The following is an 11,549-nucleotide window of genomic DNA, read 5'->3' on the forward strand; positions in this document are numbered from 1 at the left end:
TCCCTCTGTGATGAGAGAGCAAATGTTCTGGAGGAGTGGCATCCTTTTCTCCCATTACCAAGAAGGCAGGCAGTCAGTCACTGGCTCCAGATCGACGGGGGGAGTCAGACATTTGAAGGTCAATTGGCAACTTGTAAAAATTTAATAAGGGCCATGAATTAATCAATAAAAAGAATAGGATAAATGAAGCAAGCACATGTGCCTAAATGATGGCAGGGGAGGCCCCATGGCCCACTGCTACACTTACTTACCTAAATAAATCATTTCCTGTAAAGGCCTGGAATGTTCTGTGGAGTTTCTGATCCCAAACTCCAAATATTCTCCGTCCTGAACCTCTGCTTTGTAGAGTTTGGAGATTCGCCCAAACCCAGATAGACACACTAAAAATATTTGTCACACACGGCACCATTTAATCTCTTATGACTATGAGAGTTAATTCAGGGAAAGCTTTGCCTGTTGATGTCATATCACACACACACACTAGTAAACCAGTATGTTCGGTAGCCTGTTGGTATGTAATTTCAATGGTGTGAATTCACAAGGGAATGTCCATTTAACTCTTTTTAATATGTTAGCATAGAACCAGAGGAGGCTGATGGCTTTCAGCGGCGGGCTCTTAGTAGTTTGCGGGTCTTGATTACGAGCTCACACAACACAAATTGCTACAGTTTTGAATCCAGCGTCTGGAGAAATCAAGAATATTTGAACAGCAAATCTTGGAGCTTGTGTAATATGAAAGAGCTTGCATACCCAAACGCTCTGAAAGCATGTAGGATTCCTCAAGTAAACCTGAGAATGGTATCTTGTGCTTAAGGTTGACTGCATCCCTGCGGGTTAAGGCTCAGGAGCACCTGGCTGAACGCAATATGCATTCAGACATGCTTTCCATCCATGTAAATATGATAGCTGAAATGTAAAAGCACCTGGAGTGGAAATCGGTAACTCGAGCCCGGGCGAGTCCGCGTCAAATTGAAAACGCGTGCTTGTGGAAAAGAAAACACACAGAGACAAGTTAGGTAGACTAGGACCTATACAATAGAGATCGTCCATATGATAGATGAGATGAAGAGGAGGAGAAGAGGAGACGAAGATGTCAAAAGAAAAAGCTTCCACAGCGAAGGGAGTCAAGTGTGAAAGACAGAAAGAAGCAAAGACCGAGGCTTAAACTCGCAAAGACTCCCGTTGGCACAGTCCTGCGCGTGGAGCGTGGAATGAGTGTAGGTAGCCAGCGACAGCAGCGTGCTATCTCCTGTGCACTGATGTCTTCTAGCTCACCCTCAGCACTCAGTGGAGCGCAGCAATCATTCCTCTCCACGCCCTTCCACAGATCTGAACCCGCAATTACACCCCAAATCAAGTGACTGTGGAACCAAGAGACGGAGGGACGGCTCGATCCGGGAGGGGTGGGGAGGAGGAGACGGGGACGGGGACGGTTGTCGTAGGTGTGCGTTCGCATTTATCATGCCTGCTCTGGATATGAGCGGTCGGGAGAGAGAAGGCGGAGAGTGAAGCAGAATTGAGTGATTTAAAATTCATCTAAAGCCTGTTGGTTTAGAAAAGGCATTCATGCAGAGAATGGCTCGAGCATTTTTGCTGAGATTCAGCTTGAACAATAGTGCACGGAAAAAAAGATATGTCCCTTGAAGCCGAAACAGCGCTTTCTTTTTTTTCCCTCTTTCTTTTTTGCATTTTTATGCAAATAGTGTGCTGATATCTGCAGCCACGAAACGGGGAAAACATACGGCGATACGCTGGGAAGATAGACAGGAAGTAGAGGTCAGAAACAGGTGTGTGTGTGTGTGTAGGTGTGTGTGTGTGTTTGTGTGTGTTCCATTATTCTCTACGCTATGATTGCCCACGATAAAACCTGAGAGATGTGGGTGCATTATGTTTGTAGCAGCTAATTTATCGATTTCTTTTTTTATCTGGAGAGATCACTTCTTCTAAACATCAGTTTGTTTGCTAGCTTTCATTTTCAGAACTCAGAGCAGCCTGAAATTGCCCTGCGATGCGCTGGCGACACATTCGGGGTGTACCCTGCCTGAGCCTCTCACCCATAGCAAGCTGGGATGGGCTCCAGCAACTCCCATGACCCACAGCGTGGAATAGCAGAAGAAAATGGATGGATGGATGGATGGATAGCAGCCCGAAACGTTCACTCATGTGACATCACTGAAGGTAATTTGTCATTCTTCACAGGGTGCTGCTTTATCCACCCTTCAGTAGGCTGCTTCCCAGGCACACTGTCATTGGGTGTTCCCCCCCCCCAAGTTAGCTAAAATGCAAAAACATGCATTTTAGCTGACTTGGTTGCTCTAAATTTTCCGTAGTGTGTGAATGTGTTTTATTTTTGTGTTTTGCTCTGCATGGAAGATGAATATTATTTAATTCACAATATGTCTTAATTACTCAGATAACTTAGGTTATATTCTCATTATTGTTTGCTTTATGCACAAGTGAAATTTACCTTTGCGGTTTCTAAAGCCTCGAAGCAGCTGTAAATGTAAATGCTTCAGTGTGAATGACTCAAAGAGGAAGTGGATCAGGCAACACGGCCACACTGGCCCATTTCCCCTTAAACGAGACACCGAAAACGGAGAGCCGCACTTTGTTTTCCTCCAGAGACGCAGAAAGAGGGCAGAAGGTGCTTTATCCTGTGTGAGTGAGGCAGAATGAACAGATGGGGGGGGAGGAGGAGATAAGGTTCATTAGAGAAGGTGTGCAGGAACAAACCCTAATCTCCATTTTAACCTTAGCTTTCGAGGAAGACTGCAGTTGCTGCCGTGATAAAAGACTAGTGCGGCCCTAAGATATGCACAGAATACTGATTAATCCCGTACCATTGTTATCAGGAGACGTCGGCTAATGCTGCGATGCTAAATCACACTCCGCTGCAGTGGCTGAGGACATTTTTTTCCCCCTCTGTCTGTTCCCTTTCTTTCACCACGCTCTCCTCTATCTGTCTCTCTCTTCGTGATGTAGGAATAGCCGCCTGGGGCCTCTGATGGCATAAGTGGGCGTTAGTGTTTTGATAAGTATTGATATCAATCTTATAAATCTGAATTTAATGACCTGACGTCCCTGGACCGTGGACATTTGTCATGAAATCCTCATATGAGGAATAAAGCTAAATGGGTTCTCTGGATTCACATCGACTCATCCAGGCAGAAGATCGCTTGCTTCTGAATTATAATCTACGATGGCTGGAATCGTGTGTTTCTGCCATCAAGTCACCCTGAAGAATGCACAGTAGAGCAGCACTAAATAATGTGTGGGGAGTGTGAAACGACTCCAGGAAAGAGAGGGGGGGAAGCAATGGAAGACGTGGAAGGATAACGATTAAAAAAAACAAGAAGGTGGGACAGGAAAAAATACAAAGGACAGACCCTACAGAGGAAGAGCCGTTGAGTCTCAGCCATAGTTGTTACCATCTTTCCCTGTTTCCCTCCTCCTCCTCCTCCTCCTCCCCCTCCCTTCTCTCTTTAGACTGTCTCCCGTGATGGATTGGCCCATCAGTTAAAAATAATTAGGATGAGCTCTACTCTTGTCTTGCTGAATGCAGCATCACCAGGGAGCGGGGTCAAGCCTTAAAAGCGGAACTTCATCCTGCCTTCACTTGATATTCCTGCAGAGGGGTTGCACATAAAACTGCATCATTGTGCTTTATTACTCTGATACCTCGGCACAAGATCATGCAAAGACAAGCAGTTCCAGGTCTATTCGCCACTTATACAGCGTGCAGCGTGTTGCCGGCTGTTATTTCACCTGCACAAGTGTCTCAGTGTGATCAAACACCACACTGAGGTAGTACACACAATATGCTGCAGAACTCCTGTCTGTGTGTTACTGATAGCAACATGGTTTGAGCCTGAAGGCATCATCAATTGCACATTCTCCCATCTGACTATACATTCATTCACTTATAAATGCGGAACACCGCTCTCTTCAGCTGGTGCTTTTGTCCAGATTTCAAGTATTGCGCTTTGTTAAATGCATTGTTGCAGCGTTGAGCGTATCGGACATGCAGGTGTTGCGTGATGACATGTTCCTGCGTTGCATCAAAACAGTGTGACGGTAGCAGGAAGGATCGTCTTTACTCGCAGACTCATGCAACTTAAACGGAAAATACGGCTTTTAGTATTCTTGAAAGGATGAAAAATTTATCGGGATCATTTCAGAAAAACGTTCCCAAAAGACCAAATCCATGGGCTTTATTCACAAAGAGTCATAAATGAAATTATTAATGATTTTGTTTTAAAATCACACACACAGAGAGAGAGAGGGATGATGACCACCAGACCTCCAGAAGATTATCTCCTCCTTTTAGCACTGATTTAAGATCAATTTGCTCAAAAATGCTGCTCAACATTCAGCATTCTGCCGCTGTCCTTTTGCAAACGCCTGACATCTCTTTTTGCTAAGCTACTTCTCAATAAGCTAAAGTCAGAGAACTGGGAATGATTTTTGATAAATCTATACAATGTAGAAATCTCATTCTTCATCTTCTTCATCTCAGCGCAGTCTTAATCCAACATTGAAGCAACAAGCTGTGACACATTGTCATCTGCAGCAGGACAGAAGACCCGAGATACGCTTGCTGGTTTGCAGCGACACCCATCTCCACCTGTAAGGGTTAACGTTGCCATGCTGGATGCCCCGACCTGGCAACGTCTGCCACCTCCCGCTCTGTCCTTTACGCTGATGAGCCCCGAGCCACAGCGGAAAATCTCACCCTTCCAGATAATGGCTTATTGTGTCAGGATGGTCTGACCGTCTGTACAGACATTATCATCATCATCGTCCTCGCAGCTCTCTGTCTCTTTGTGTTTCTCTTATTTGGCATATATGTCGGGCCAAAGGAAGGGATAATTTATATTCGGATAAGTCTGTGAAGTTCTTTTTTTTTTCCACGCTCACACTCTCATCTTTTTTTTTTTTACTACTCTAGAAGGTTTGGCTACACTGTCTTGCAAGGGACCATGAAAGACAATCCCTGCATCAGCCCCCCCCCCCCCACCCCCCCGGAGGAAAGCTATCCAAAACTCAGACAGACATCAGGGCTGAGATTTGATTCCTGTAGAGACTGGTCATTCTGTCTTCCTCCTCCTCTTCCTCTTTAAAAGCAGCACCTTCATGGATTGTATCATTTTTAGCATCTTTATTGCTCTCCTATTGAGCAGCGAAGGAGAGTGAGTGCAGCCATCAAGGCGGCCGGAGTGTGTGAATCTTTGGCTTTTCCGTTTTAGAATCTCGTTGTCCGAGAGAGAGGAATTAAAGGGTTCTCCGTGCATTTTCCTCAGCGCGTGACATAAAAGGAAAAAATGCGTGTGCGTGTGTGTGTGTGTGTGTGTTTGCCTGAATATGTGTTCCTGGGTGTTTGCCGAGCCTTTCAAGTCCATTGCATGCTGCCTTGTCCGGGTCGGGCTTCGCATACTGATCACGCCGAGCGGCTCAGCTGGCTTGAGAGGAGTTGGAAAGCTTCATGTGGAAAAATGACTGGTCACCACTTTTCATGGCCGCCATTCTTTAATGTCCAATAGTTTGGCACCAGGTGTGTGCTGTGAGCATGTACAGGATTTAACACAAAGCCCTTCATCCCTAAAAATGCCCTCTGTACCCTGGATGGCCTCCAAGTTCATGTATGTTTAGAGGGGGGGGTATCCAAGGAGTAGAATCTTAGCTCTTCATCCCGGAGAGGAGATTTCACCTTGCGTCATCAACGCCATGTGTAAGAAACACGTTCCGTCATCAATACGCCTCCGTGTCACTGCAGTCACGATGCATTTTACACGATGGCTGCAGCAAAGTCCCCCCCCCCACCCCCCCCGCTGAACTGAAGGGAGGAAGATGGAATTCAATCTCCTGAACACGAACCCACTTTCAATTACACAAAAACAACCAACGCACACAAAGTAAGCCTGTGTGTGTTTGTGTTCTTACTAAAGGAAGGGATTGCTCTAAAGCGCAATACAATCATTGAGGAAATGAGAAAAAAGTTACAACATCCGTCGTTTTGAGAGCACATTATGCGTATTGGAGAGCAAAATGCCTGCTCTATGTTTTACTTGACAGCCCGATAAGGACAGGTACGCTGCAGGGGTTTTGTTCTGTTTTATAATTGAGAAATGTGTTTTTTGCTCAAATGTTATCTGGAGGCTTGTTTTTAAAAGGTGCACCAACAGGCTATAGTGGCGAAACCACACTGGGGACCACGGAATGGAATTAATGGAGGATGAAACAAGGCGATGAAAGTTCTCTACACACCATAGGGGATTTCTTGCCGGTGCGTATCACCATGAAATAAACTTAGCCACGACCAACCCAAAGGAAAAAAAGTCCTCGGCCTGCATTTTAAAGATCAACATTTCAAAAGCAATCACTGATACGATTCTGGGAAATTAGCGTATCCGACTGATCTTCATCTTCCTTCCCTTGGAAGCGTAAATACCAGCCTTCCATCACGCTGTGAAAATGTCACATTCAAAATAAATTAGGCAAAGAAAAGGAAAAAGAAAAAGCTCATCTGATCTTGACGCCTGCCTTTCATTGTCACGTGCACATTCGCTTCATCTTCGTAGTGCATCAGTCTCGTCGGCCCACACAAAGTGTGTACCTCATCCCAAGGCTGGTAAACACTAACCAGAGCTCTGTTTGGCCACAGATCCTTCAGATATGGGAGTCCAGATGTGTGGCCTCGGCCCCTATCTGGGACGTACAGCTTATCTTTATATTGTTGCAGCACAGATTCACCTTTGCTATTTTAAGTATTGCAGGTATTTGTCTGCAGAACTCAGCTTCTCTTACATTGTGTTTATTTACTCCTATTCGTCTTATCTATTATATTGTGTTTTGAACTGAGAGCACTAGTTTTTCTGTGCTGCAGGGGTTTTTTGTTTTTATTATTAACCATTCAGATGTTTTCAGAAGAGGATGAAGAACCATTTTTCTTCATGCAAGGAAAGGAACAAGGTAGAGTCTCAGTGATCCGGCTCCAGGGTCGTGGCGTTCTGCATCTTCATTAACCATGAATTTGCGGTGAATCCAGGATTATTCCAGCTCAGGGGCCACAAATGTCCCTCACACATCCATGCACATTACTTTATTCAGTCAAATCTGCATACGCTCCATTCCTTGTTTGCCATTTGCTCAATAACTTTTGGACTTTGGGGACAGATGCACATAATTAGATGTATTTTTCAAATATTATGACAATTAAGGATTCTTAATTTTCATACGGGGAAAGAATTTTTAGCTAGTAGTATTTAGCTACCTGGTGAAAACCTTTAAATTCATTCATTCACTCATTGCAGAACTTGCACACTGGTTTTAGTATTTCTCTGAACGAGAGAAGCTTCTTGGAGGGGTGACTGAGGAGAATCAACACATAGTTCAGTAGGTTCAGTATTTGATGCCACCCCTGAATCTTTTGGAGCTTCAGCTTCATTCCCATTTGACTTGGGTTAAATCCCAGATTGCCGGAATTCCCCGAAGAACCCGAACTTTTCTGATTCATTGTGAATGAACCAAAGAATGTCTATACAAACTTTCATGGCACTCCATTCGGTACTTGCTGATTTAATCGAGATGAAAGTATCAGACCGCCCGACGGGCAAATGCATTATGAGAGGCATTACCACAGAGCCAAGTGGCACAAGTCGCATGGCTCTGTGAAGCCAGGAACATCATTCAGGAAATGTTATTTTTCTTGGAAGGGCGTGCAAAGAAATTGTACTCAATTTTACTCAACAGTCTCTGAATTCAGCCTGTATATTGAATCTGTAGAAAGTCAAAATGAAGTAAGAGGGACAAAAAAACAAATACCAGAGCCAAGCTCCCACTGCAGTAGTGGAAGAATATTTGCAGGGTATACAACTATTATCTGCAGTGGACATTCTAGACAGAGCTACGAATGAAATGATGCAGGGCTTTAAATGTATAATTTGCACTACCAAAGCAAATGCGGAATGCAAAGCAGAAAGATGTGAGGAGATGAGCATTTTGGAGCCATGCGGCTTCGAATTCTGTTCCTTTAAGCCCTGTGAGATATCATTCTGGGACCAGTTCCAATTGAAACTTCAAACCATCTTTTACTCTTTGGTTTCTAATTAGCAGTTGACAGACGATGCATTCCGGAGGCAGACGGGAGAGAGCATGGAGCGGTTGTACAAGCAAAGCCTCTGGTGGCGGATTGCGACGCCTTATGTCACCCAGTTCTTGTGATTTTGAGATTTCTCAGGTGAGTGAGCCCCCTTCCCACCCCCTTTCATTTGCACGCCACAGATCGTGGTTGGGCTGATCTCAGTTAAACTCTTAATAAGCCCTATTTCACGGCATGCAGCCCAGAGATTAGATCTGACAGGGCAGGCGTGGGCCAGTACTGAGACTACGGCTCTGCAGGCTAAGCTCTGGATTGGAAATGCTCCAAAGCCTGGTACAGCTTGTTGGATGGAGCGCTCCTTGCTGCATGATAATACCAGGAGTATGATTGCTAGAAATCCCCACATTCCCCATTGACCAAACCACCTACCATTTCGGACTGTAATCCAGGCCTCACTGTCCTCTGGAGAGAAACAGCAGTGGGTTTTTTTTAATGCCACGAGGTAACAGATCCAACTTTCTCACTGTCAGATGTTTGTGGAGTTTTCCCACTGCTGACCTATCCCCACCTCCCACCCTGGAGGAGCTCTGCCTGCATCGCATGAAGTGTGAACTGTTGGTTTGAGCTGCAGCAGCGTATATGAATTGTATTCCATAAGAACCTTAAGATGTGTTCTCTCAGCCCAGGGCACAGGCAGGTGAACTCAGCTTGCCACATGGCTTAGGGGAAGCTTATTAGGCTCTGAGCAGAAAACACATTATCCACGGTGGACCAAGGCCATCGAGAGATGATTTCCATTATGAAAGCCTTTTTCATTCCTCCGCCATGAGATGCGGGTGGAGGGTGGAGATGTGGAAAAACGCTTCGGGAGAGGAGCCGGCTGCTCGGCTCGTGTATGGATGAATGATATCTTTAAGGTCTGACCTGAAATGAGTGATTTTATTGGCTTTTATTGATGAGCGACTTCACTAATTACATTGTTGATGGTGGAAATGACTAACCATCTGATCGCATCTGATTTTCCTTGATTTAGACTCCAAACGATTTAAGAGAAAACTCCAGGCGTGCAAATAAGCAGATCTGAAATGCATTGTTAAATAAGAAAAAAAAAAAATTAAGAACGATGTCTCAAAAAATGAGTTACATTTCATCCACAATGACACAGAAAAATCAACATGCATCACTTTGTCTTCTGCAATTAAAAATTATCATTGCAGAATTTCTTGGAAAAACATGTTAAAAGAACAAAATAATGTCAACAGAACTGCCTTTGCACATGCACAGTTGGCATTTTTTGCCATAAACGCAACATTAACAGCCTCCACCCAGAGTTACCGACCGTGGCAGCGCTGACAACTTCTTTTCCCCTTACCATGCACCTGTTATTTATTCACACTGTATTTATTATTGTTTTTGCTCTTCAACTGGGTGACTCATGACCATTTCCCCTCCTGTCAAACCTTATTGCGAACCTCAAATATTGAAAATATCAATCTTTAGCAAATCGGGGACAGAAATCCTCTTCAGCCGCGTCGTTTATGTGTACATACTGTCCCCTAGCGGTCGCATGTTGTAACTACAGGCAGCCGGAGCTGCAGGAACCCAGAAGGATGAATGGAGTTTAGTTTAAGTAATACCTGCCATCATCATATTAATTACTTGAGCGTTGCTCCGATATGCAAATACTGTAGATGTATTTATAAAATACAGGCCACTTGGCAGACAGCGCTCATACTTCAGTCGAGTGTACCTGAGGCTGTGCTGTATATATCTTCAAATATTGCTTGAGGATTATATTGTTTGCTGTCTCCGTGCGGAGGAGCACATCTTAGAGAGTGTGCACCATTTGCTTGTGCAGCCTGTAAGAGCAGTAAAATTGAATTCCTCCCTTACTTAATATGTGAGCTGAATGCAAAGCTGAGGGGTACGATGCAGCCGACATGATCCTCAGTCAACTGCGCTTATCTCCTGATGCCTTCTGCGATGGCAGTTTCATCCAGACATACAGAAACACAGACAGACACGCACTCGTCACTCTGAAATATATTAGCAAACCTCACGCAGGATGCATGAGAAGGAAAGAAAGAAAGAGATGGGGAGGTTTAAAAAAAAGAGAGAAAAATAGGACGGCTGTGTTATGTAAAGAGAAATATCAGCTGAATGAAAGATGCGATCAATAGAGAAAATAGAATGTGGCATTATCAAAAGGCAGAGGCAACTCACCTCCACAGATTGTGACTTCCTCTGAGGAAATGGTTAGATTTCTCCTCTTCCCCTTGTGCTCCTCGCCCAGAGTCACCGCTGAGGCTTTGTAACCAACAAGGGAAGGAAAGAACTCTGCATGACCCTGCTCAACAGCATAGTACAGCTGCGGCGGTAAATTCATCTCCCTGCTTTTCAAGGTTATTGATGAATCAGCAGAGGAAGTCAGCAATCAGACGTATTTATGCAGGTCTCCTTCTGCTGAATCTCTCACAGTTGGTTCCAGAGGGGGGGGGGGGGGGGGGGGGATTTAACGCAGTGCATTTGAATACAAACAGAGATGATGGGTGATGCAGCAAATCAGGATGCTGCAGACAGAATGCAAGAGCCTCTATCTACGGTAGCCTGACTTTATGTGGCTGCTCATGGTCAATAAAGCTAAATGCATGAAGCAAGACGCACTTTGAGCACCACTAACATCTGTCACACGACTGGGAGCACCACTAACATCTGTCACACGACTGAGTGAATGAAAAGACTTTCTGCTTACCAAATGTGAAATATGCGAGTCTCGGAAGTGAACTAATTTTTGCTTTCTGTAAATGTAAGAAGCACAATCTATTTAAAATCCATGGAAGTTATAATTAAAATAATACAGTTTGGTAGTTCAATGTTTAAACATTGAAGTGGAGGTTGATGCAACGACCAGAAAAGCTTTGTGTAAACGTACATTCAACGATCAGCCCAACACAAGCCCAGAGGACACCATGACTGCACGTAAGATTGACCTAACAGATTTACAGATAAGAGAGAGAGTCCAAAAATAGAATGAAAATTAGAGCTTTTTTTCAATCAAATCCCCTGACCATTGCCGAGAATTACATTACATTACATTTACACACTTAAATCAGTGACAAGAATGCAAATCTTATCCTGCAAAAATGTAAATAAATGGAATCCAAATTCAATGGATAGTTGATATTGATTGCACAAAGTAAATACTGGCTCATTTCTGAATAGAACGTGTGAATGTTCTGTATATTAATATCCAGTTTGTCCACTGTGATTTCCAGCAGGAGAGACAGTTTTATGCAGTTGACTCCCTGGTAAAGAGTTAATACTGAAACGTGTTGGAGTTTTTGTATTTTAATTGTTTTACTTGACCATTGCATGCCAAAAAAGAAGTTATGTTTAAAGAGAGAGTACCTTTGAGTTGTGTGTATGTCTCCCTTTCTAATGAGACCAGGAA

Source organism: Brachionichthys hirsutus, chromosome 20 (assembly GCF_040956055.1).
Source record: "Brachionichthys hirsutus isolate HB-005 chromosome 20, CSIRO-AGI_Bhir_v1, whole genome shotgun sequence".
NCBI lineage: Eukaryota > Metazoa > Chordata > Actinopteri > Lophiiformes > Brachionichthyidae > Brachionichthys > Brachionichthys hirsutus.